This window comes from Schistocerca nitens, chromosome 7, assembly GCF_023898315.1.
Source record: "Schistocerca nitens isolate TAMUIC-IGC-003100 chromosome 7, iqSchNite1.1, whole genome shotgun sequence".
NCBI lineage: Eukaryota > Metazoa > Arthropoda > Insecta > Orthoptera > Acrididae > Schistocerca > Schistocerca nitens.
Window position 1 is genome coordinate 637,603,252 of NC_064620.1, and position 24,213 is coordinate 637,627,464.

The window sequence follows — 24,213 nt, forward strand, 5'->3', positions numbered from 1 at the left end:
CGGCCGACCTGTCTCCAAGGGTCTATTGCTTCCTCGGTCACCTTATGGTCGATCTCCTGTGAGTCTAGATTTTCGAATCCGACGCAAAACTGACAGTTAATTGTAACGTTCAGAGCCTGTTAATGACGATGGAACACACAAATCGCGTCGCGATTCAATACATCGTCCTCCGGCCGACCTGTCTCCAAGGGTCTATTGCTGCCTCGGTCACCTTATGGTCGTTCTCCTGTAAGCCTAGATATTCGAATCCGACGCAAAACTGACAGTTAATTGTAAGGTACAGAGCCTGTTAATGACGATGGAACACACAAATCGCGTCGCGATTCAATACATCGTAATCCGGCCGACCTGTCTCCAAGGGTCTATTGCTGCCTCGGGCACCTTATGAGTCTAGATTTTCGAATCCGAAGCAAAACTGACAATTAATTGTAACGTTCAGAGCCTGTTCATGACGATGGAACACACAAATTGCGTCGCGATTCAATACATCGTCCTCCGGCCTACCTGTCTCCAAGGGTCTATTGCTGCCTCGGGCACCTTATGGTCGTTCTCCTGTGAGTCTAGATTTTTGAATCCGACGCAAAACTGACAGTGAATTGTAAGGTTCAGAGCCTGTTAATGACGATGGAACACACAAATTGCGTCGCGATTCAATACATCGTCCTCCAGCCGACTTGTCTCCAAGGGTCTAGTGCTGCCTCGGGCACCTGATGGTCGTTCTTCTGTCAGCTAGATTTTCGAATCCGACGCAAAACTGACAGTTAATTGTAACGTTCAGAGCCTGTTAATGACAATGGAACACACAAATCGCGTCGCGATTCAATACGTCGTCCTCCGGCCGACCTGTCCCCAAGGGTCTATTGCTGCCTCGGGCACCTTATGGTCGATCTCCTGTGAGTCTAGATTTTCGAATCCGACGCAAAACTGACAGTTAATTGTAACGTTCAGAGCCTGTTAATGACGATGGAACACACAAATTGCGTCGCGATTCAATACATCGTCCTCCAGCTGACTTGTCTCCAAGGGTCTAGTGCTGCCTCGGGGACCTGATGTTCGTTCTTCTGTCAGGCTAGATTTTCGAATCCGACGCAAAACTTACAGTTAATTGTAAGGTACAGAGCCTCTTAATGACAATGGAACACACAAATCGCGTCGCGATTCAATACGTCGTCCTCCGGCCGACCTGTCTCCAAGGGTATATTGCTGCCTCGGGCACCTTATGGTCGATCTCCTGTGAGTCTAGATTTTCGAATCCGACGCAAAACTGACAGTTAATTGTAACGTTCAGAGCCTGTTAATGACGATGGAACACACAAATCGCGTCGCGATTCAATACATCGTCCTCCGGCCGACCTGTCTCCAAGGGTCTATTGCTGCCTCGGGCACCTTATGGTCGATCTCCTGTGAGTCTAGATTTTCGAATCCGACGCAAAACTGACAGTTAATTGTAACGTTCAGAGCCTGTTAATGACGATGGAACACACAAATCCCGTCGCGATTCAATACATCGTCCTCCGGCCGACCTGTCCCCAAGGGTCTGTTGCTGCCTCGGGCACCTTATGGTCGATCTCCTGTGAGTCTAGATTTTCGAATCCGACGCAAAACTGACAGTTAATTGTAAGGTTCAGAGCCTGTTAATGACGATGTAACACACAAATCGCGTCGCGATTCAATACATCGTCCTCTATCCGACCTGTCTCCAAGGGTCTATTGCTGCCTCGGGCACCTTATGGTCGACCTCCTGTGAGTCTAGATTTTCGAATCCGACGCAAAAATGACAGTTAATTGTAACGTTCAGAGCCTGTTAATGACGATGGAACACACAAATCCCGTCGCGATTCAATACATCGTCCTCCGGCCGACCTGACTCCAAGGGTCTGTTGCTGCCTCGGTCACCTTATGGTCGATCTCCTGTGAGTCTAGATTTTCGAATCCGACGCAAAACTGACAGTTAATTGTAAGGTTCAGAGCCTGTTAATGACGATGTAACACACAAATTGCGTCGCGATTCAATACATCGTCCTCCGGCCGACCTGTCTCCAAGGGTCTATTGCTGTCTCGGGCACCTTATGGTCGATCTCCTGTGAGTCTAGATTTTCGAATCCGGCGCAAAACTGACAGTTAATTGTAACGTTCGGAGCCTGTTAATGACGATGGAACACACAAATTGCGTCGCGATTCAATACATCGTCCTCCGGCCGATCTGTCTCCAAGGGTCTATTGCTGCCTCGGGCACCTTATGGTCGATCTCCTGTGAGTCTAGATTTTCGAATCCGACGCAAAACTGACAGTTAATTGTAACGTTCAGAGCCTGTTAATGACGATGGAACACACAAATCGCGTCGCGATTCAATACATCGTGCTCCAGCCGACTTGTCTCCAAGGGACTATTGCTGCCTCGGGCACCTTATGGTCGTTCTCCTGTGAGTCTAGACTTTCGAATCCGACGCAAAACTGACAGTTAATTGTAACGTTCAGAGCCTGTTAATGACAATGGAACACACAAATCGCGTCGCGATTCAATACATCGTCCTCCGGCCGACCTGTCTCCAAGGGTCTATTGCTGCCTCGGGCACCTTATGGTCGATCTCCTGTGAGTCTAGATTTTCAAATCCGACGCAAAAATGACAGTTAATTGTAACGTTCAGAGCCTGTAAATGACGATGGAACACACAAATCCCGTCGCGATTCAATACATCGTCCTCCGGCCGACCTGTCTCCAAGGGTCTATTGCTGTCTCGGGCACCTTATGGTCGATCTCCTGTGAGTCTAGATTTTCGAATCCGACGCAAAACTGACAGTTAATTGTAACGTTCGGAGCCTGTTAATGACGATGGAAGACACAAATTGCGTCGCGATTCAATACATCGTCCTCCGGCCGACCTGTCTCCAAGGGTCTATTGCTGCCTCGGGCACCTTATGGTCGATCTCCTGTGAGTCTAGATTTTCGAATCCGAAGCAAAACTGACAGTTAATTGTAACGTTCAGAGCCTGTTAATGACGATGGAACACACAAATTGCGTCGCGATTCAATACATCGTCCTCCGACAGACCTGTCTCCAAGGGTCTATTGCTGCCTCGGGCACCTTAAGGTCGATCTCCTGTGAGTCTAGATTTTCGAATCCGACGCAGAACTGACAGTTAATTGTAACGTACAGAGCCTGTTCATGACGATGGAACACACAAATTGCGTCCCGATTCAATACATCGTCCTCCGGCCGACCTGTCTCCAAGGGTCTATTGCTGCCTCGGGCACCTTATGGTCGATCTCCTGTGAGTCTAGATTTTCGAATCCGACGCAAAACTGACAGTTAATTGTAACGTTCAGAGCCTGTTCATGACGATGGAACACACAAATTGCGTCGCGATTCAATACATCGTCCTCCGGCCGACCTGTCTCCAAGGGTCTATTGCTGCCTCGGGCACCTTATGGTCCATCTCCTGTGAGTCTAGATTTTCGAATCCGACGCAAAACTGACAGTTAATTGTAACGTTCAGTGCCTGTTAATGACGATGGAACACACAAATTGCGTCGCGATTCAATACATCGTCCTCGAGCCGACTTGTCTCCAAGGGTCTAGTGCTGCCTCGGACACCTTATGGTCGTTCTCCTGTAAGTCTAGATTTTCGAATCCGACGCAAAACTGACAGTTAATTGTAAGGTTCAGAGCCTGTTCATGACGATGGAACACACAAATTGCGTCGCGATTCAATACATCGTCCTCCGGCCGACCTGTCTCCAAGGGTCTATTGCTGCCTCGGGCACCTTATGGTCGTTCTCCAGTGAGTCTAGATTTTCGAATCCGACGCAAAACTGACAGTTAATTGTAACGTTCAGCGCCTGTTAATGACGATGGAACACACAATTCGCGTCGCGATTCAATACATCGTCCTCCAGCCGACTTGTCTCCAAGGGTCTAGTCCTGCCTCGGGCACCTTATGGTCGTTCTTCTGTGAGTCTAGATTTTCGAATCCGACGCAAAACTGACAGTTAATTGTAACGTTCAGCGCCTGTTAATGACGATGGAACACACAAATCGCGTCGCGATTCAATACATCGTCCTCCGGCCGACCTGTCTCCAAGGGTCTATTGCTGCCTCGGGCACCTTATGGTCGATCTCCTGTGAGTCTAGATTTTCGAATCCGACGCAAAACTGACAGTTAATTGTAAGGTTCAGAGCCTGTTAATGACGATGTAACACACAAATCGCGTCGCGATTCAATACATCGTCCTCCAGCCGACCTGTCTCCATGGGTCTATTGCTGCCTCGGGCACCTTATGGTCGATCTCCTGTGAGTCTAGATTTTCGAATCCGACGCAAAAATGACAGTTAATTGTAACGTTCAGAGCCTGTTAATGACGATGGAACACACAAATCGCGTCGCGATTCAATACATCGTCCTCCGGCCGACCTGCCTCCAAGGGTCTGTTGCTGCCTCGGTCACCTTATGGTCGATCTCCTGTGAGTCTAGATTTTCGAATCCGACGCAAAACTGACAGTTAATTGTAAGGTTCAGAGCCTGTTAATGACGATGTAACACACAAATTGCGTCGCGATTCAATACATCGTCCTCCGGCCGACCTGTCTCCAAGGGTCTATTGCCGTCTCGGGCACCTTGTGGTCGATCTCCTGTGAGTCTAGATTTTCGAATCCGACGCAAAACTGACAGTTAATTGTAACGTTCGGAGCCTGTTAATGACGATGGAACACACAAATTGAGTCGCGATTCAATACATCGTCCTCCGGCCGACCTGTCTCCAAGGGTCTATTGCTGCCTCGGGCACCTTATGGTCGATCTCCTGTGAGTCTAGATTTTCGAATCCGACGCAAAACTGACAGTTAATTGTAACGTTCAGAGCCTGTTAATGACGATGGAACACACAAATCGCGTCGCGATTCAATACATCGTGCTCCAGCCGACTTGTCTCCAAGGGACTATTGCTGCCTCGGGCACCTTATGGTCGTTCTCCTGTGAGTCTAGATTTTCGAATCCGACGCAAAACTGACAGATAATTGTAACGTTCAGAGCCTCTTAATGACGATGGAACACACAAATAGCGTCGCGATTCAATACATCGTCCTCCGGCCGACCTGTCTCCAAGGGTCTATTGCTGCCTCGGGCACCTTATGGTCGATCTCCTGTGAGTCTAGATTTTCGAATCCGACGCAAAACTGACAGTTAATTGTAAGGTTCAGAGCCTGTTAATGACGATGGAACACACAAATCCCGTCGCGATTCAATACATCGTCCTCCGGCCGACCTGTCTCCAAGGGTCTATTGCTGCCTCGGGCACCTTATGGTCGATCTCCTGTGAGTCTAGATTTTCGAATCCGACGCAAAACTGACAGTTAATTGTAACGTTCAGAGCCTGTTAATGACGATGGAACACACAAATCGCGTCGCGATTCAATACATCGTCCTCCAGCCGACTTGTCTCCAAGGGTCTAGTGCTGCCTCGGGCACCTAATGGTCGTTTTCTGTGAGTCTACATTTTCGAATCCGACGCAAAACTGACAGTTAATTGTAACGTTCAGATCCTGTTAATGACGATGGAACATACAAATTGCGTCGCGATTCAATACATCGTCCTCCGGCCGACCTGTCTCCAAGGGTCTATTGCTGCCTGGGCACCTTATGGTCGATCTCCTGTGAGTCTAGATTTTCGAATCCGACGCAAAACTGACAGTTAATTGTAACGTTCAGTGCCTGTTAATGACGATGGGACACACAAATTGTGTCGCGATTCAATACATCGTCCTCCAGCCGACTTGTCTCCAAGGGTCTAGTGCTGCCTCGGACAGCTTATGGTCGTCCACCTGTGAGTCTAGATTTTCGAATCCGACGCAAAACTGACAGTTAATTGTAACGTTCAGAGCCTGTTAATGACGATGGAACACACAAATTGCGTCGCGATTCAATACATCGTCCTCCGGCCGACCTGTCTCCAAGGGTCTATTGCTGCCTCGGGCACCTTATGGTCGATCTCCTGTGAGTCTAGATTTTCGAATCCGACGCAAAACTGACAGTTAATTGTAACGTTCAGAGCCTGTTCATGACGATGGAACACACAAATTGCGTCGCGATTCAATACATCGTCCTCCGGCCGACCTGTCTCCAAGGGTCTATTGCTGCCTCGGGCACCTTATGGTCCATCTCCTGTGAGTCTAGATTTTCGAATCCGACGCAAAACTGACAGTTAATTGTAACGTTAAGTGCCTGTTAATGACGATGGAACACACAAATTGCGTCGCGATTCAATACATCGTCCTCGAGCCGACTTGTCTCCAAGGGTCTAGTGCTGCCTCGGACACCTTATGGTCGTTCTCCTGTAAGTCTAGATTTTCGAATCCGACGCAAAACTGACAGTTAATTGTAAGGTTCAGAGCATCTTAATGACAATGGAACACACAAATCGCGTCGCGATTCAATACATCGTCCTCCGGCCGACCTGTCTCCAAGGGTCTATTGCTGCCTCGGGCACCTTATGGTCGTTCTCCTGTGAGTCTAGATTTTCGAATCCGACGCAAAACTGACAGTTAATTGTAACGTTCAGCGCCTGTTAATGACGATGGAACACACAAATCGCGTCGCGATTCAATACATCGTCCTCCAGCCGACTTGTCTCCAAGGGTCTAGTCCTGCCTCGGGCACCTTATAGTCGTTCTTCTGTGAGTCTAGATTTTCGAATCCGACGCAAAACTGACAGTTAATTGTAACGTTCAGCGCCTGTTAATGACGATGGAACACACAAATCGCGTCGCGATTCAATACATCGTCCTCCGGCCGACCTGTCTCCAAGGGTCTATTGCTGCCTCGGGCACCTTATGGTCGATCTCCTGTGAGTCTAGATTTTCGAATCCGACGCAAAACTGACAGTTAATTGTAAGGTTCAGAGCCTGTTAATGACGATGGAAAACACAAATCGCGTCGCGATTCAATACATCGTCCTCCAGCCGACCTGTCTCCATGGGTCTATTGCTGCCTCGGGCACCTTATGGTCGATCTCCTGTGAGTCTAGATTTTCGAATCCGACGCAAAAATGACAGTTAATTGTAACGTTCAGAGCCTGTTAATGACGATGGAACACACAAATCGCGTCGCGATTCAATACATCGTCCTCCGGCCGACCTGACTCCAAGGGTCTGTTGCTGCCTCGGTCACCTTATGGTCGATCTCCTGTGAGTCTAGATTTTCGAATCCGACGCAAAACTGACAGTTAATTGTAAGGTTCAGAGCCTGTTAATGACGATGTAACACACAAATTGCGTCGCGATTCAATACATCGTCCTCCGGCCGACCTGTCTCCAAGGGTCTATTGCTGTCTCGGGCACCTTATGGTCGATCTCCTGTGAGTCTAGATTTTCGAATCCGACGCAAAACTGACAGTTAATTGTAACGTTCGGAGCCTGTTAATGACGATGGAACACACAAATTGAGTCGCGATTCAATACATCGTCCTCCGGCCGACCTGTCTCCAAGGGTCTATTGCTGCCTCGGGCACCTTATGGTCGATCTCCTGTGAGTCTAGATTTTCGAATCCGACGCAAAACTGACAGTTAATTGTAACGTTCAGAGCCTGTTAATGACGATGGAACACACAAATCGCGTCGCGATTCAATACATCGTGCTCCAGCCGACTTGTCTCCAAGGGACTATTGCTGCCTCGGGCACCTTATGGTCGTTCTCCTGTGAGTCTAGATTTTCGAATCCGACGCAAAACTGACAGTTAATTGTAACGTTCAGAGCCTCTTAATGACGATGGAACACACAAATAGCGTCGCGATTCAATACATCGTCCTCCGGCCGACCTGTCTCCAAGGGTCTATTGCTGCCTCGGGCACCTTATGGTCGATCTCCTGTGAGTCTAGATTTTCGAATCCGACGCAAAACTGACAGTTAATTGTAAGGTTCAGAGCCTGTTAATGACGATGGAACACACAAATCCCGTCGCGATTCAATACATCGTCCTCCGGCCGACCTGTCTCCAAGGGTCTATTGCTGCCTCGGGCACCTTATGGTCGATCTCCTGTGAGTCTAGATTTTCGAATCCGACGCAAAACTGACAGTTAATTGTAACGTTCAGAGCCTGTTAATGACGATGGAACACACAAATCGCGTCGCGATTCAATACATCGTCCTCCAGCCGACTTGTCTCCAAGGGTCTAGTGCTGCCTCGGGCACCTAATGGTCGTTTTCTGTGAGTCTAGATTTTCGAATCCGACGCAAAACTGACAGTTAATTGTAACGTTCAGATCCTGTTAATGACGATGGAACATACAAATTGCGTCGCGATTCAATACATCGTCCTCCGGCCGACCTGTCTCCAAGGGTCTATTGCTGCCTGGGCACCTTATGGTCGATCTCCTGTGAGTCTAGATTTTCGAATCCGACGCAAAACTGACAGTTAATTGTAACGTTCAGTGCCTGTTAATGACGATGGGACACACAAATTGTGTCGCGATTCAATACATCGTCCTCCAGCCGACTTGTCTCCAAGGGTCTAGTGCTGCCTCGGACAGCTTATGGTCGTCCACCTGTGAGTCTAGATTTTCGAATCCGACGCAAAACTGACAGTTAATTGTAAGGTTCAGAGACTCTTAATGACAATGGAACACACAAATCGCGTCGCGATTCAATACATCGTCCTCCGGCCGACCTGTCTCCAAGGGTCTATTGCTTCCTCGGTCACCTTATGGTCGATCTCCTGTGAGTCTAGATTTTCGAATCCGACGCAAAACTGACAGTTAATTGTAACGTTCAGAGCCTGTTAATGACGATGGAACACACAAATCGCGTCGCGATTCAATACATCGTCCTCCGGCCGACCTGTCTCCAAGGGTCTATTGCTGCCTCGGTCACCTTATGGTCGTTCTCCTGTAAGCCTAGATATTCGAATCCGACGCAAAACTGACAGTTAATTGTAAGGTACAGAGCCTGTTAATGACGATGGAAGACACAAATTGCGTCGCGATTCAATACATCGTCCTCCGGCCGACCTGTCTCCAAGGGTCTATTGCTGCCTCGGGCACCTTATGGTCGATCTCCTGTGAGTCTAGATTTTCGAATCCGAAGCAAAACTGACAATTAATTGTAACGTTCAGAGCCTGTTCATGACGATGGAACACACAAATTGCGTCGCGATTCAATACATCGTCCTCCGGCCTACCTGTCTCCAAGGGTCTATTGCTGCCTCGGGCACCTTATGGTCGATCTCCTGTGAGTCTAGATTTTGGAATCCGACGCAAAACTGACAGTTAATTGTAACGTTCAGAGCCTGTTAATGACGATGGAACACACAAATCGCGTCGCGATTCAATACATCGTCCTCCAGCCGACTTGTCTCCAAGGGTCTAGTGCTGCCTCGGGCACCTTATGGTCGTTCTCCTGTGAGTCTAGATTTTTGAATCCGACGCAAAACTGACAGTGAATTGTAAGGTTCAGAGCCTGTTAATGACGATGGAACACACAAATTGCGTCGCGATTCAATACATCGTCCTCCAGCCGACTTGTCTCCAAGGGTCTAGTGCTGCCTCGGGCACCTGATGGTCGTTCTTCTGTCAGCTAGATTCTCGAATCCGACGCAAAACTTACAGTTAATAGTAAGGTTCAGAGCCTGTTAATGACAATGGAACACACAAATCGCGTCGCGATTCAATACGTCGTCCTCCGGCCGACCTGTCCCCAAGGGTCTATTGCTGCCTCGGGCACCTTATGGTCGCTCTCCTGTGAGTCTAGATTTTCGGATCCGACGCAAAACTGACAGTTAATTGTAACGTTCAGAGCCTGTTAATGACGATGGAACACACAAATTGCGTCGCGATTCAATACATCGTCCTCCAGCTGACTTGTCTCCAAGGGTCTAGTGCTGCCTCGGGGACCTGATGTTCGTTCTTCTGTCAGGCTAGATTTTCGAATCCGACGCAAAACTTACAGTTAATTGTAAGGTACAGAGCCTCTTAATGACAATGGAACACACAAATCGCGTCGCGATTCAATACGTCGTCCTCCGGCCGACCTGTCTCCAAGGGTATATTGCTGCCTCGGGCACCTTATGGTCGATCTCCTGTGAGTCTAGATTTTCGAATCCGACGCAAAACTGACAGTTAATTGTAACGTTTAGAGCCTGTTAATGACGATGGAACACACAAATTGCGTCGCGATTCAATACATCGTCCTCCAGCCGACTTGTCTCCAAGGGTCTAGTGCTGCCTCGGACACCGTATGGTCGTTCTCCTGTGAGTCTAGATTTTCGAATCCGACGCAAAACTGACAGTTAATTGTAACGTTCAGAGCCTGTTAACGACGATGGAACGCACAAATCCCGTCGCGATTCAATACATCGTCCTCCGGCCGACCTGTCTCCAAGGGTCTATTGCTGCCTCGGGCACCTTATGGTCGATCTCCTGTGAGTCTAGATTTTCGAATCCGACGCAAAACTGACAGTTAATTGTAACGTTCAGAGCCTGTTAATGACGATGGAACACACAAATCGCGTCGCGATTCAATACATCGTCCTCCGGCCGACCTGTCTCCAAGGGTCTATTGCTGCCTCGGGCACCTTATGGTCGATCTCCTGTGAGTCTAGATTTTCGAATCCGACGCAAAAATGACAGTTAATTGTAACGTTCAGAGCCTGTTAATGACAATGGAACACACAAATCCCGTCGCGATTCAATACATCGTCCTCCGGCCGACCTGTCTCCAAGGGTCTGTTGCTGCCTCGGGCACCTTATGGTCGATCTCCTGTGAGTCTAGATTTTCGAATCCGACGCAAAACTGACAGTTAATTGTAAGGTTCAGAGCCTGTTAATGACGATGGAACACACAAATCGCGTCGCGATTCAATACATCGTCCTCCGGCCGACCTGTCTCCAAGGGTCTATTGCTGCCTCGGGCACCTTATGGTCGACCTCCTGTGAGTCTAGATTTTCGAATCCGACGCAAAACTGACAGTTAATTGTAACGTTCGGAGCCTGTTAATGACGATGGAACACACAAATTGCGTCGCGATTCAATACATCGTCCTCCGGCCGACCTGCCTCCAAGGGTCTATTGCTGCCTCGGGCACCTTATGGTCGATCTCCTGTGAGTCTAGATTTTCGAATCCGACGCAAAACTGACAGTTAATTGTAACGTTCAGAGCCTGTTAATGACGATGGAACACACAAATCGCGTCGCGATTTAATACATCGTGCTCCAGCCGACTTGTCTCCAAGGGACTATTGCTGCCTCGGGCACCTTATGGTCGTTCTCCTGTGAGTCTAGACTTTCGAATCCGACGCAAAACTGACAGTTAATTGTAACGTTCAGAGCCTCTTAATGACGATGGAACACACAAATTGCGTCGCGATTCAATACATCGTCCTCCGGCCGACCTGTCTCCAAGGGTCTATTGCTGCCTCGGGCACCTTATGGTCGATCTCCTGTGAGTCTAGATTTTCGAATCCGACGCAAAACTGACAGTTAATTGTAAGGTTCAGAGCCTGTTAATGACGATGGAACACACAAATTGTGTCGCAATTCAATACATCGTCCTCCGGCCGACCTGTCTCCAAGGGTCTATTGCTGCCTCGGGCACCCTATGGTCGATCTCCTGTGAGTCTAGATTTTCGAATCCGACGCAAAACTGACAGTTAATTGTAACGTTCAGAGCCTGTTCATGACGATGGAACACACAAATTGCGTCGCGATTCAATACGTCGTCCTCCGGCCGACCTGTCTCCAAGGGTCTATTGCTGCCTCGGGCACCTTATGGTCGATCTACTGTGAGTCTAGATTTTCGAATCCGACGCAAAACTGACAGTTAATTGTAACGTTCGGAGCCTGTTAATGACGATGGAACACACAAATTGCGTCGCGATTCAATACATCGTCCTCCGGCCGACCTGTCTCCAAGGGTCTATTGCTGCCTCGGGCACCTTATGGTCGATCTCCTGTGAGTCTAGATTTTCGAATCCGACGCAAAACTGACAGTTAATTGTAACGTTCAGAGCCTGTTAATGACGATGGAAAACACAAATCGCGTCGCGATTCAATACATCGTGCTCCAGCCGACTTGTCTCCAAGGGACTATTGCTGCCTCGGGCACCTTATGGTCGTTCTCCTGTGAGTCTAGACTTTCGAATCCGACGCAAAACTGACAGTTAATTGTAACGTTCAGAGCCTCTTAATGACGATGGAACACACAAATTGCGTCGCGATTCAATACATCGTCCTCCGGCCGACCTGTCTCCAAGGGTCTATTGCTGCCCCGGGCACCTTATGGTCGTTCTCCTGTAAGTCTAGATTTACGAATCCGACGCAAAACTGACAGTTAATTGTAAGGTTCAGAGCATCTTAATGACAATGGAACACACAAATCGCGTCGCGATTCAATACATCGTCCTCCGGCCGACCTGTCTCCAAGGGTCTATTGCTGCCTCGGGCACCTTATGGTCGATCTCCTGTGAGTCTAGATTTTCGAATCCGACGCAAAACTGACAGTTAATTGTAACGTTCAGGGCCTGTTAATGACGATGGAACACACAAATCGCGTCGCGATTCAATACATCGTCCTCCGGCCGACCTGTCTCCAAGGCTCTAGTGCTGATTCGGACACCTTATGGTCGTTCTCCTGTGAGTCTAGATTTTCGAATCCGACGCAAAACTGACAGTTAATTGTAACGTTCAGCGCCTGTTAATGACGATGGAACACACAAATCGCGTCGCGATTCAATACATCGTCCTCCAGCCGACTTGTCTCCAAGGGTCTAGTCCTGCCTCGGGCACCTTATGGTCGTTCTTCTGTGAGTCTAGATTTTCGAATCCGACGCAAAACTGACAGTTAATTGTAACGTTCAGCGCCTGTTAATGACAATGGAACACACAAATCGCGTCGCGATTGAATACATCGTCCTCCGGCCGACCTGTCTCCAAGGGTCTATTGCTGCCTCGGGCACCTTATGGTCGATCTCCTGTGAGTCTAGATTTTCGAATCCGACGCAAAACTGACAGTTAATTGTAAGGTTCAGAGCCTGTTAATGACGATGGAACACACAAATTGCGTCGCGATTCAATACATCGTCCTCCGGCCGACCTGTCTCCAAGGGTCTATTGCTGCCTCGGGCACCTTATGGTCGTTCTCCTGTGAGTCTAGACTTTCGAAGCCGACGCAAAACTGACAGTTAATTGTAACGTTCAGAGCCTGTTAATGACAATGGAACACACAAATCGCGTCGCGATTCAATACATCGTCCTCCGGCCGACCTGTCTCCAAGGGTCTATTGCTGCCTCGGGCACCTTATGGTCGATCTCCTGTGAGTCTAGATTTTCGAATCCGACGCAAAAATGACAGTTAATTGTAACGTTCAGAGCCTGTAAATGACGATGGAACACACAAATCCCGTCGCGATTGAATACATCGTCCTCCGGCCGACCTGTCTCCAAGGGTCTATTGCTGTCTCGGGCACCTTATGGTCGATCTCCTGTGAGTCTAGATTTTCGAATCCGACGCAAAACTGACAGTTAATTGTAACGTTCGGAGCCTGTTAATGACGATGGAAGACACAAATTGCGTCGCGATTCAAGACATCGTCCTCCGGCCGACCTGTCTCCAAGGGTCTATTGCTGCCTCGGGCACCTTATGGTCGATCTCCTGTGAGTCTAGATTTTCGAATCCGAAGCAAAACTGACAGTTAATTGTAACGTTCAGAGCCTGTTAATAACGATGGAACACACAAATTGCGTCGCGATTCAATACATCGTCCTCCGACAGACCTGTCTCCAAGGGTCTATTGCTGCCTCGGGCACCTTAAGGTCGATCTCCTGTGAGTCTAGATTTTCGAATCCGACGCAAAACTGACAGTTAATTGTAACGTTCAGAGCCTGTTCATGACGATGGAACACACAAATTGCGTCGCGATTCAATACATCGTCCTCCGGCCGACCTGTCTCCAAGGGTCTATTGCTGCCTCGGGCACCTTATGGTCGAACTCCTGTGAGTCTAGATTTTCGAATCCGACGCAAAACTGACAGTTAATTGTAACGTTCAGAGCCTGTTAATGACGATGGAAAACACAAAGCGCGTCGCGATTCAATACATCGTGCTCCAGCCGACTTGTCTCCAAGGGACTATTGCTGCCTCGGGCACCTTATGGTCGTTCTCCTGTGAGTCTAGACTTTCGAATCCGACGCAAAACTGACAGTTAATTGTAACGTTCAGAGCCTCTTAATGCCGATGGAACACACAAATTGCGTCGCGATTCAATACATCGTCCTCCGGCCGACCTGTCTCCAAGGGTCTATTGCTGCCTCGGGCACCTTATGGTCGTTCTCCTGTAAGTCTAGATTTTCGAATCCGACGCAAAACTGACAGTTAATTGTAAGGTTCAGAGCATCTTAATGACAATGGAACACACAAATCGCGTCGCGATTCAATACATCGTCCTCCGGCCGACCTGTCTCCAAGGGTCTATTGCTGCCTCGGGCACCTTATGGTCGATCTCCTGTGAGTCTAGATTTTCGAATCCGACGCAAAAGTGACAGTTAATTGTAACGTTCAGGGCCTGTTAATGACGATGGAACACACAAATCGCGTCGCGATTCAATACATCGTCCTCCGGCCGACCTGTCTCCAAGGCTCTAGTGCTGATTCGGACACCTTATGGTCGTTCTCCTGTGAGTCTAGATTTTCGAATCCGACGCAAAACTGACAGTTAATTGTAACGTTCAGCCCCTGTTAATGACGATGGAACACACAAATCGCGTCGCGATTCAATACATCGTCCTCCAGCCGACTTGTCTCCAAGGGTCTAGTCCTGCCTCGGGCACCTTATGGTCGTTCTTCTGTGAGTCTAGATTTTCGAATCCGACGCAAAACTGACAGTTAATTGTAACGTTCAGCGCCTGTTAATGACAATGGAACACACAAATCGCGTCGCGATTGAATACATCGTCATCCGGCCGACCTGTCTCCAAGGGTCTATTGCTGCCTCGGGCACCTTATGGTCGATCTCCTGTGAGTCTAGATTTTCGAATCCGACGCAAAACTGACAGTTAATTGTAAGGTTCAGAGCCTGTTAATGACGATGGAACACACAAATTGCGTCGCGATTCAATACATCGTCCTCCGGCCGACCTGTCTCCAAGGGTCTATTGCTGCCTCGGGCACCTTATGGTCGTTCTCCTGTGAGTCTAGACTTTCGAATCCGACGCAAAACTGACAGTTAATTGTAACGTTCAGAGCCTGTTAATGACAATGGAACACACAAATCGCGTCGCGATTCAATACATCGTCCTCCGGCCGACCTGTCTCCAAGGGTCTATTGCTGCCTCGGGCACCTTATGGTCGATCTCCTGTGAGTCTAGATTTTCAAATCCGACGCAAAAATGACAGTTAATTGTAACGTTCAGAGCCTGTAAATGACGATGGAACACACAAATCCCGTCGCGATTCAATACATCGTCCTCCGGCCGACCTGTCTCCAAGGGTCTATTGCTGTCTCGGGCACCTTATGGTCGATCTCCTGTGAGTCTAGATTTTCGAATCCGACGCAAAACTGACAGTTAATTGTAACGTTCGGAGCCTGTTAATGACGATGGAAGACACAAATTGCGTCGCGATTCAATACATCGTCCTCCGGCCGACCTGTCTCCAAGGGTCTATTGCTGCCTCGGGCACCTTATGGTCGATCTCCTGTGAGTCTAGATTTTCGAATCCGAAGCAAAACTGACAGTTAATTGTAACGTTCAGAGCCTGTTAATGACGATGGAACACACAAATTGCGTCGCGATTCAATACATCGTCCTCCGACAGACCTGTCTCCAAGGGTCTATTGCTGCCTCGGGCACCTTAAGGTCGATCTCCTGTGAGTCTAGATTTTCGAATCCGACGCAGAACTGACAGTTAATTGTAACGTTCAGAGCCTGTTCATGACGATGGAACACACAAATTGCGTCCCGATTCAATACATCGTCCTCCGGCCGACCTGTCTCCAAGGGTCTATTGCTGCCTCGGGCACCTTATGGTCGATCTCCTGTGAGTCTAGATTTTCGAATCCGAAGCAAAACTGACAATTAATTGTAACGTTCAGAGCCTGTTCATGACGATGGAACACACAAATTGCGTCGCGATTCAATACATCGTCCTCCGGCCTACCTGTCTCCAAGGGTCTATTGCTGCCTCGGGCACCTTATGGTCGTTCTCCTGTGAGTCTAGATTTTTGAATCCGACGCAAAACTGACAGTGAATTGTAAGGTTCAGAGCCTGTTAATGACGATGGAACACACAAATTGCGTCGCGATTCAATACATCGTCCTCCAGCCGACTTGTCTCCAAGGGTCTAGTGCTGCCTCGGGCACCTGATGGTCGTTCTTCTGTCAGCTAGATTTTCGAATCCGACGCAAAACTTACAGTTAATTGTAAGGTTCAGAGCCTGTTAATGACAATGGAACACACAAATCGCGTCGCGATTCAATACGTCGTCCTCCGGCCGACCTGTCCCCAAGGGTCTATTGCTGCCTCGGGCACCTTATGGTCGATCTCCTGTGAGTCTAGATTTTCGAATCCGACGCAAAACTGACAGATAATTGTAACGTTCAGAGCCTGTTAATGACGATGGAACACACAAATTGCGTCGCGATTCAATACATCGTCCTCCGGCCGACCTGTCTCCAAGGGTCTATTGCTGCCTCGGGTACCTTATGGTCGATCTCCTGTGAGTCTAGATTGTCGAATCCGACGCAAAACTGACAGTTAATTGTAACGTTCAGTGCCTGTTAATGACGATGGAACACAGAAATTGCGTCGCGATTCAATACATCGTCCTCGAGCCGACTTGTCTCCAAGGGTCTAGTGCTGCCTCGGACACCTTATGGTCGTTCTCCTGTAAGTCTAGATTTTCGAATCCGACGCAAAACTGACAGTTAATTGTAACGTTCAGAGCCTGTTAATGACGATGGAAAACACAAATCGCGTCGCGATTCAATACATCGTGCTCCAGCCGACTTATCTCCAAGGGACTATTGCTGCCTCGGGCACCTTATGGTCGTTCTCCTGTGAGTCTAGACTTTCGAATCCGACGCAAAACTGACAGTTAATTGTAACGTTCAGAGCCTCTTAATGACGATGGAACACACAAATTGCGTCGCGATTCAATACATCGTCCTCCGGCCGACCTGTCTCCAAGGGTCTATTGCTGCCTCGGGCACCTTATGGTCGTTCTCCTGTAAGTCTAGATTTTCGAATCCGACGCAAAACTGACAGTTAATTGTAAGGTTCAGAGCATCTTAATGACAATGGAACACACAAATCGCGTCGCGATTCAATACATCGTCATCCGGCCGACCTGTCTCCAAGGGTCTATTGCTGCCTCGGGCACCTTATGGTCGATCTCCTGTGAGTCTAGATTTTCGAATCCGACGCAAAACTGACAGTTAATTGTAACGTTCAGGGCCTGTTAATGACGATGGAACACACAAATCGCGTCGCGATTCAATACATCGTCCTCCGGCCGACCTGTCTCCAAGGCTCTAGTGCTGATTCGGACACCTTACGGTCGTTCTCCTGTGAGTCTAGATTTTCGAATCCGACGCAAAACTGACAGTTAATTGTAACGTTCAGCGCCTGTTAATGACGATGGAACACACAAATCGCGTCGCGATTCAATACATCGTCCTCCAGCCGACTTGTCTCCAAGGGTCTCGTCCTGCCTCGGGCACCTTATGGTCGTTCTTCTGTGAGTCTAGATTTTCGAATCCGACGCAAAACTGACAGTTAATTGTAACGTTCAGCGCCTGTTAATGACAATGGAACACACAAATCGCGTCGCGATTGAATACATCGTCATCCGGCCGACCTGTCTCCAAGGGTCTATTGCTGCCTCGGGCACCTTATGGTCGATCTCCTGTGAGTCTAGATTTTCGAATCCGACGCAAAACTGACAGTTAATTGTAAGGTTCAGAGCCTGTTAATGACGATGGAACACACAAATTGCGTCGCGATTCAATACATCGTCCTCCGGCCGACCTGTCTCCAAGGGTCTATTTCTGCCTCGGGCACCTTATGGTCGTTCTCCTGTGAGTCTAGACTTTCGAATCCGACGCAAAACTGACAGTTAATTGTAACGTTCAGAGCCTGTTAATGACAATGGAACACACAAATCGCGTCGCGATTCAATACATCGTCCTCCGGCCGACCTGTCTCCAAGGGTCTATTGCTGCCTCGGGCACCTTATGGTCGATCTCCTGTGAGTCTAGATTTTCAAATCCGACGCAAAAATGACAGTTAATTGTAACGTTCAGAGCCTGTAAATGACGATGGAACACACAAATCCCGTCGCGATTCAATACATCGTCCTCCGGCCGACCTGTCTCCAAGGGTCTATTGCTGTCTCGGGCACCTTATGGTCGATCTCCTGTGAGTCTAGATTTTCGAATCCGACGCAAAACTGACAGTTAATTGTAACGTTCGGAGCCTGTTAATGACGATGGAAGACACAAATTGCGTCGCGATTCAATACATCGTCCTCCGGCCGACCTGTCTCCAAGGGTCTATTGCTGCCTCGGGCACCTTATGGTCGATCTCCTGTGAGTCTAGATTTTCGAATCCGAAGCAAAACTGACAGTTAATTGTACCGTTCAGAGCCTGTTAATGACGATGGAACACACAAATTGCGTCGCGATTCAATACATCGTCCTCCGACAGACCTGTCTCCAAGGGTCTATTGCTGCCTCGGGCACCTTAAGGTCGATCTCCTGAGAGTCTAGATTTTCGAATCCGACGCAGAACTGACAGTTAATTGTAACGTTCAGAGCCTGTTCATGACGATGGAACACACAAATTGCGTCCCGATTCAATACATCGTCCTCCGGCCGACCTGTCTCCAAGGGTCTATTGCTGCCTCGGGCACCTTATGGTCGATCTCCTGTGAGTCTAGATTTTCGAATCCGACGCAAAACTGACAGTTAATTGTAACGTTCGGAGCCTGTTAATGACGATGGAAGACACAAATTGCGTCGCGATTCAATACATCGTCCTCCGGCCGACCTGTCTCCAAGGGTCTATTGCTGCCTCGGGCACCTTATGGTCGATCTCCTGTGAGTCTAGATTTTCGAATCCGAAGCAAAACTGACAGTTAATTGTAACGTTCAGAGCCTGTTAATGACGATGGAACACACAAATTGCGTCGCGATTCAATACATCGTCCTCCGACAGACCTGTCTCCAAGGGTCTATTGCTGCCTCGGGCACCTTAAGGTCGATCTCCTGTGAGTCTAGATTTTCGAATCCGACGCAAAACTGACAGTTAATTGCAACGTTCAGCGCCTGTTAATGACGATGGAACACACATATCGCGTCGCGATTCAATACATCGTCCTCCGGCCGACCTGTCTCCAAGGGTCTATTGCTGCCTCGGGCACCTTATGGTCGATCTCCTGTGAGTCTAGATTTTCGAATCCGACGCAAAACTGACAGTTAATTGTAACGTTCAGAGCCTGTTCATGACGATGGAACACACAAATTGCGTCCCGATTCAATACATCGTCCTCCGGCCGACCTGTCTCCAAGGGTCTATTGCTGCCTCGGGCACCTTATGGTCGATCTCCTGTGAGTCTAGATTTTCGAATCCGACGCAAAACTGACAGTTAATTGTAACGTTCAGAGCCTTTTAATGACGATGGAACACACAAATCGCGTTGCGATTCAATACATCGTCCTCCGGCCGACCTGTCTCCAAGGGTCTATTGCTGCCTCGGGCACCTTAAGGTCGATCTCCTGTGAGTCTAGATTTTCGAATCCGACGCAAAACTGACAGTTAATTGTAACGTTCAGAGCCTGTTAATGACGATGGAACACACAAATCGCGTCGCGATTCAATACATCGTCCTCCGGCCGACCTGTCTCCAAGGGTCTATTGCTGCCTCGGTCACCTTATGGTCGTTCTCCTGTAAGCCTAGATATTCGAATCCGACGCAAAACTGACAGTTAATTGTAAGGTACAGAGCCTGTTAATGACGATGGAACACACAAATCGCGTCGCGATTCAATACATCGTAATCCGGCCGACCTGTCTCCAAGGGTCTATTGCTGCCTCGGGCACCTTATGGTCGATCTCCTGTGAGTCTAGATTTTCGAATCCGAAGCAAAACTGACAATTAATTGTAACGTTCAGAGCCTGTTCATGACGATGGAACACACAAATTGCGTCGCGATTCAATACATCGTCCTCCGGCCTACCTGTCTCCAAGGGTCTATTGCTGCCTCGGGCACCTTATGGTCGTTCTCCTGTGAGTCTAGATTTTTGAATCCGACGCAAAACTGACAGTGAATTGTAAGGTTCAGAGCCTGTTAATGACGATGGAACACACAAATTGCGTCGCGATTCAATACATCGTCCTCCAGCCGACTTGTCTCCAAGGGTCTAGTGCTGCCTCGGGCACCTTATGGTCGTTCCTCTGTGAGTCTAGATTTTTGAATCCGACGCAAAACTGACAGTTAATTGTAAGGCTCTGAGCCTCTTAATGACAATGGAACACACAAATCGCGTCGCGATTCAATACATCGTCCTCCAACCGACTTGTCTCCAAGGGTCTAGTGCTGCCTCGGGCACCTTATGGTCGTTCTCCTGTGAGTCTAGATTTTCGAATGCGACGCAAAACTAACAGTTAATCGTAAGGTTCAGAGCCTCTTAATGACAATGGAACACACAAATTGCGTCGCGATTCAATTCATCGTCCTCCGGCCGACCTGTCTCCAAGGGTCTATTGCTGCCTCGGGCACCTTATGGTCGTTCTCCTGTGAGTCTAGATTTTCGAATCCGACGCAAAACTGACAGTTAATTGTAACGTTCAGAGCCTTTAATGACGATGGAACACACAAATTGCGTCGCGATTCAATACATCGTCCTCCAGCCGACTTGTCTCCAAGGGTCTAGTGCTGCCTCGGACACCTTATGGTCGTTCTCCTGTGAGTCTAGATTTTCGAATCCGACGCAATACTGACTGTTAATTGTAACGTTCAGAGCTTCTTAATGACATTGGAACACACAAATCGCGTCGCAATTCAATACATCGTCCTCCGGCCGACTTGTCTCCAAGGGTCTATTGCTGCCTCGGGCACCTTATGGTCGATCTCCTGTGAGTCTAGATTTTCGAATCCGACGCAAAACTGGCAGTTAATTGTAACGTTCAGAGCCTGTTAATGACGATGGAACACACAAATCCCGTCGCGATTCAATACATCGTCCTCCGGCCGACCTGTCTCCAAGGGTCTATTGCTGCCTCGGGCACCTTATGGTCGATCTCCTGTGAGTCTAGATTTTCGAATCCGACGCAAAACTGACAGTTAATTGTAACGTTCAGAGCCTGTTAATGACGATGGAACACACAAATCGCGTCGCGATTCAATACATCGTCCTCCGGCCGACCTGTCTCCAAGGGTCTATTGCTGCCTCGGTCACCTTATGGTCGTTCTCCTGTAAGCCTAGATATTCGAATCCGACGCAAAACTGACAGTTAATTGTAAGGTACAGAGCCTGTTAATGACGATGGAACACACAAATCGCGTCGCGGTTCAATACATCGTAATCCGGCCGACCTGTCTCCAAGGGTCTATTGCTGCCTCGGGCACCTTATGGTCGATCTCCTGTGAGTCTAGATTTTCGAATCCGAAGCAAAACTGACAATTAATTGTAACGTTCAGAGCCTGTTCATGACGATGGAACACACAAATTGCGTCGCGATTCAATACATCGTCCTCCGGCCTACCTGTCTCCAAGGGTCTATTGCTGCCTCGGGCACCTTATGGTCGTTCTCCTGTGAGTCTAGATTTTTGAATCCGACGCAAAACTGACAGTTAATTGTAACGTTCAGAGCCTGTTAATGACGATGGAACACAGAAATTGCGTCGCGATTCAATACATCGTCCTCCAGCTGACTTGTCTCCAAGGGTCTAGTGCTGCCTCGGGGACCTGATGTTCGTTCTTCTGTCAGGCTAGATTTGCGAATCCGACGCAAAACTTACAGTTAATTGTAAGGTACAGAGCCTCTTAATGACAATGGAACACACAAATCGCGTCGCGATTCAATACGTCGTCCTCCGGCCGACCTGTCTCCAAGGGTATATTGCTGCCTCGGGCACCTGATGGTCGATCTCCTGTGAGTCTAGATTTTCGAATCCGACGCAAAACTGACAGTTAATTGTAACGTTCAGAGCCTGTTAATGACGATGGAACACACAAATTGCGTCGCGATTCAATACATCGTCCTCCAGCCGACTTGTCTCCAAGGGTCTAGTGCTGCCTCGGACACCGTATGGTCGCTCTCCTGTGAGTCTAGATTTTCGAATCCGACGCAAAACTGACAGTTAATTGTAACGTTCAGAGCCTGTTAACGACGATGGAACGCACAAATCCCGTCGCGATTCAATACATCGTCCTCTAATGACGATGGAACACACAAATCGCGTCGCGATTCAATACATCGTCCTCCGGCCGACCTGTCTCCAAGGGTCTATTGCTGCCTCGGGCACCTTATGGTCGATCTCCTGTGAGTGTAGATTTTCGAATCCGACGCAAAACTGACAGTTAATTGTAACGTTCAGAGCCTGTTAATGACGATGGAACACACAAATCCCGTCGCGATTCAATACATCGTCCTCCGGCCGACCTGTCTCCAAGGGTCTGTTGCTGCCTCGGGCACCTTATGGTCGATCTCCTGTGAGTCTAGATTTTCGAATCCGACGCAAAACTGACAGTTAATTGTAAGGTTCAGAGCCTGTTAATGACGATGTAACACACAAATCACGTCGCGATTCAATACATCGTCCTCCGGCCGACCTGTCTCCAAGGGTCTATTGCTGCCTCGGGCACCTTATGGTCGACCTCCTGTGAGTCTAGATTTTCGAATCCGACGCAAAAATGACAGTTAATTGTAACGTTCAGAGCCTGTTAATGACGATGGAACACACAAATCCCGTCGCGATTCAATACATCGTCCTCCGGCCGACCTGACTCCAAGGGTCTGTTGCTGCCTCGGTCACCTTATGGTCGATCTCCTGTGAGTCTAGATTTTCGAATCCGACGCAAAACTGACAGTTAATTGTAAGGTTCAGAGCCTGTTAATGACGATGTAACACACAAATTGCGTCGCGATTCAATACATCGTCCTCCGGCCGACCTGTCTCCAAGGGTCTATTGCTGTCTCGGGCACCTTATGGTCGATCTCCTGTGAGTCTAGATTTTCGAATCCGACGCAAAACTGACAGTTAATTGTAACCTTCAGAGCCTGTTCATGATGATGGAACACACAAATTGCGTCGCGATTCAATACATCGTCCTCCAGCCGACTTGTCTCCAAGGGTCTATTGCTGCCTCGGGCACCTTATGGTCGTTCTTCTGTGAGTCTAGATTTTCGAATCCGACGCAAAACTGACAGTTAATTGTAACGTTCAGAGCCTGTTAATGACAATGGAACACACAAATCGCGTCGCGATTCAATACATCGTCCTCCGGCCGACCTGTCTCCAAGGGTCTATTGCTGCCTCGGGCACCTTATGGTCGTTCTCCTGTGAGTCTAGATTTTCGAATCCGACGCAAAAATGACAGTTAATTGTAAGGTTCAGAGCCTGTTAATGACGATGGAACACACAAATCCCGTCGCGATTCAATACATCGTCCTCCGGCCGTCCTGTCTCCAAAGGTCTGTTGCTGCCTCGGTTACCTTATGGTCGATGTCCTGTGAGACTAGATTTTCGAATCCGACGCAAAACAGACAGTTAATTCTAAGGTTCAGAGCCTGTTAATGACGATGGAAGACACAAATTGCGTCGTGATTCAATACATCGTCCTCGAGCCGACTTGTCTCCAAGGGTCTAGTGCTGCCTCGGACACCTTATGGTCGTTCTCCTGTGAGTCTAGACTTTCGAATCCGACGCAAAACTGACAGTTAATTGTAACGTTCAGAGCCTGTTAATGACAATGGAACACACAAATCGCGTCGCGATTCAATACATCGTCCTCCGGCCGACCTGTCTCCAAGGGTCTATTTCTGCCTCGGGCACCTTATGGTCGATCTCCTGTGAGTCTAGATTTTCGAATCCGACGCAAAAATGACAGTTAATTGTAAGGTTCAGAGCCTGTTAATGACGATGGAACACACAAATCCCGTCGCGATTCAATACATCGTCCTCCGGCCGACCTGTCTCCAAAGGTCTGTTGCTGCCTCGGTTACCTTA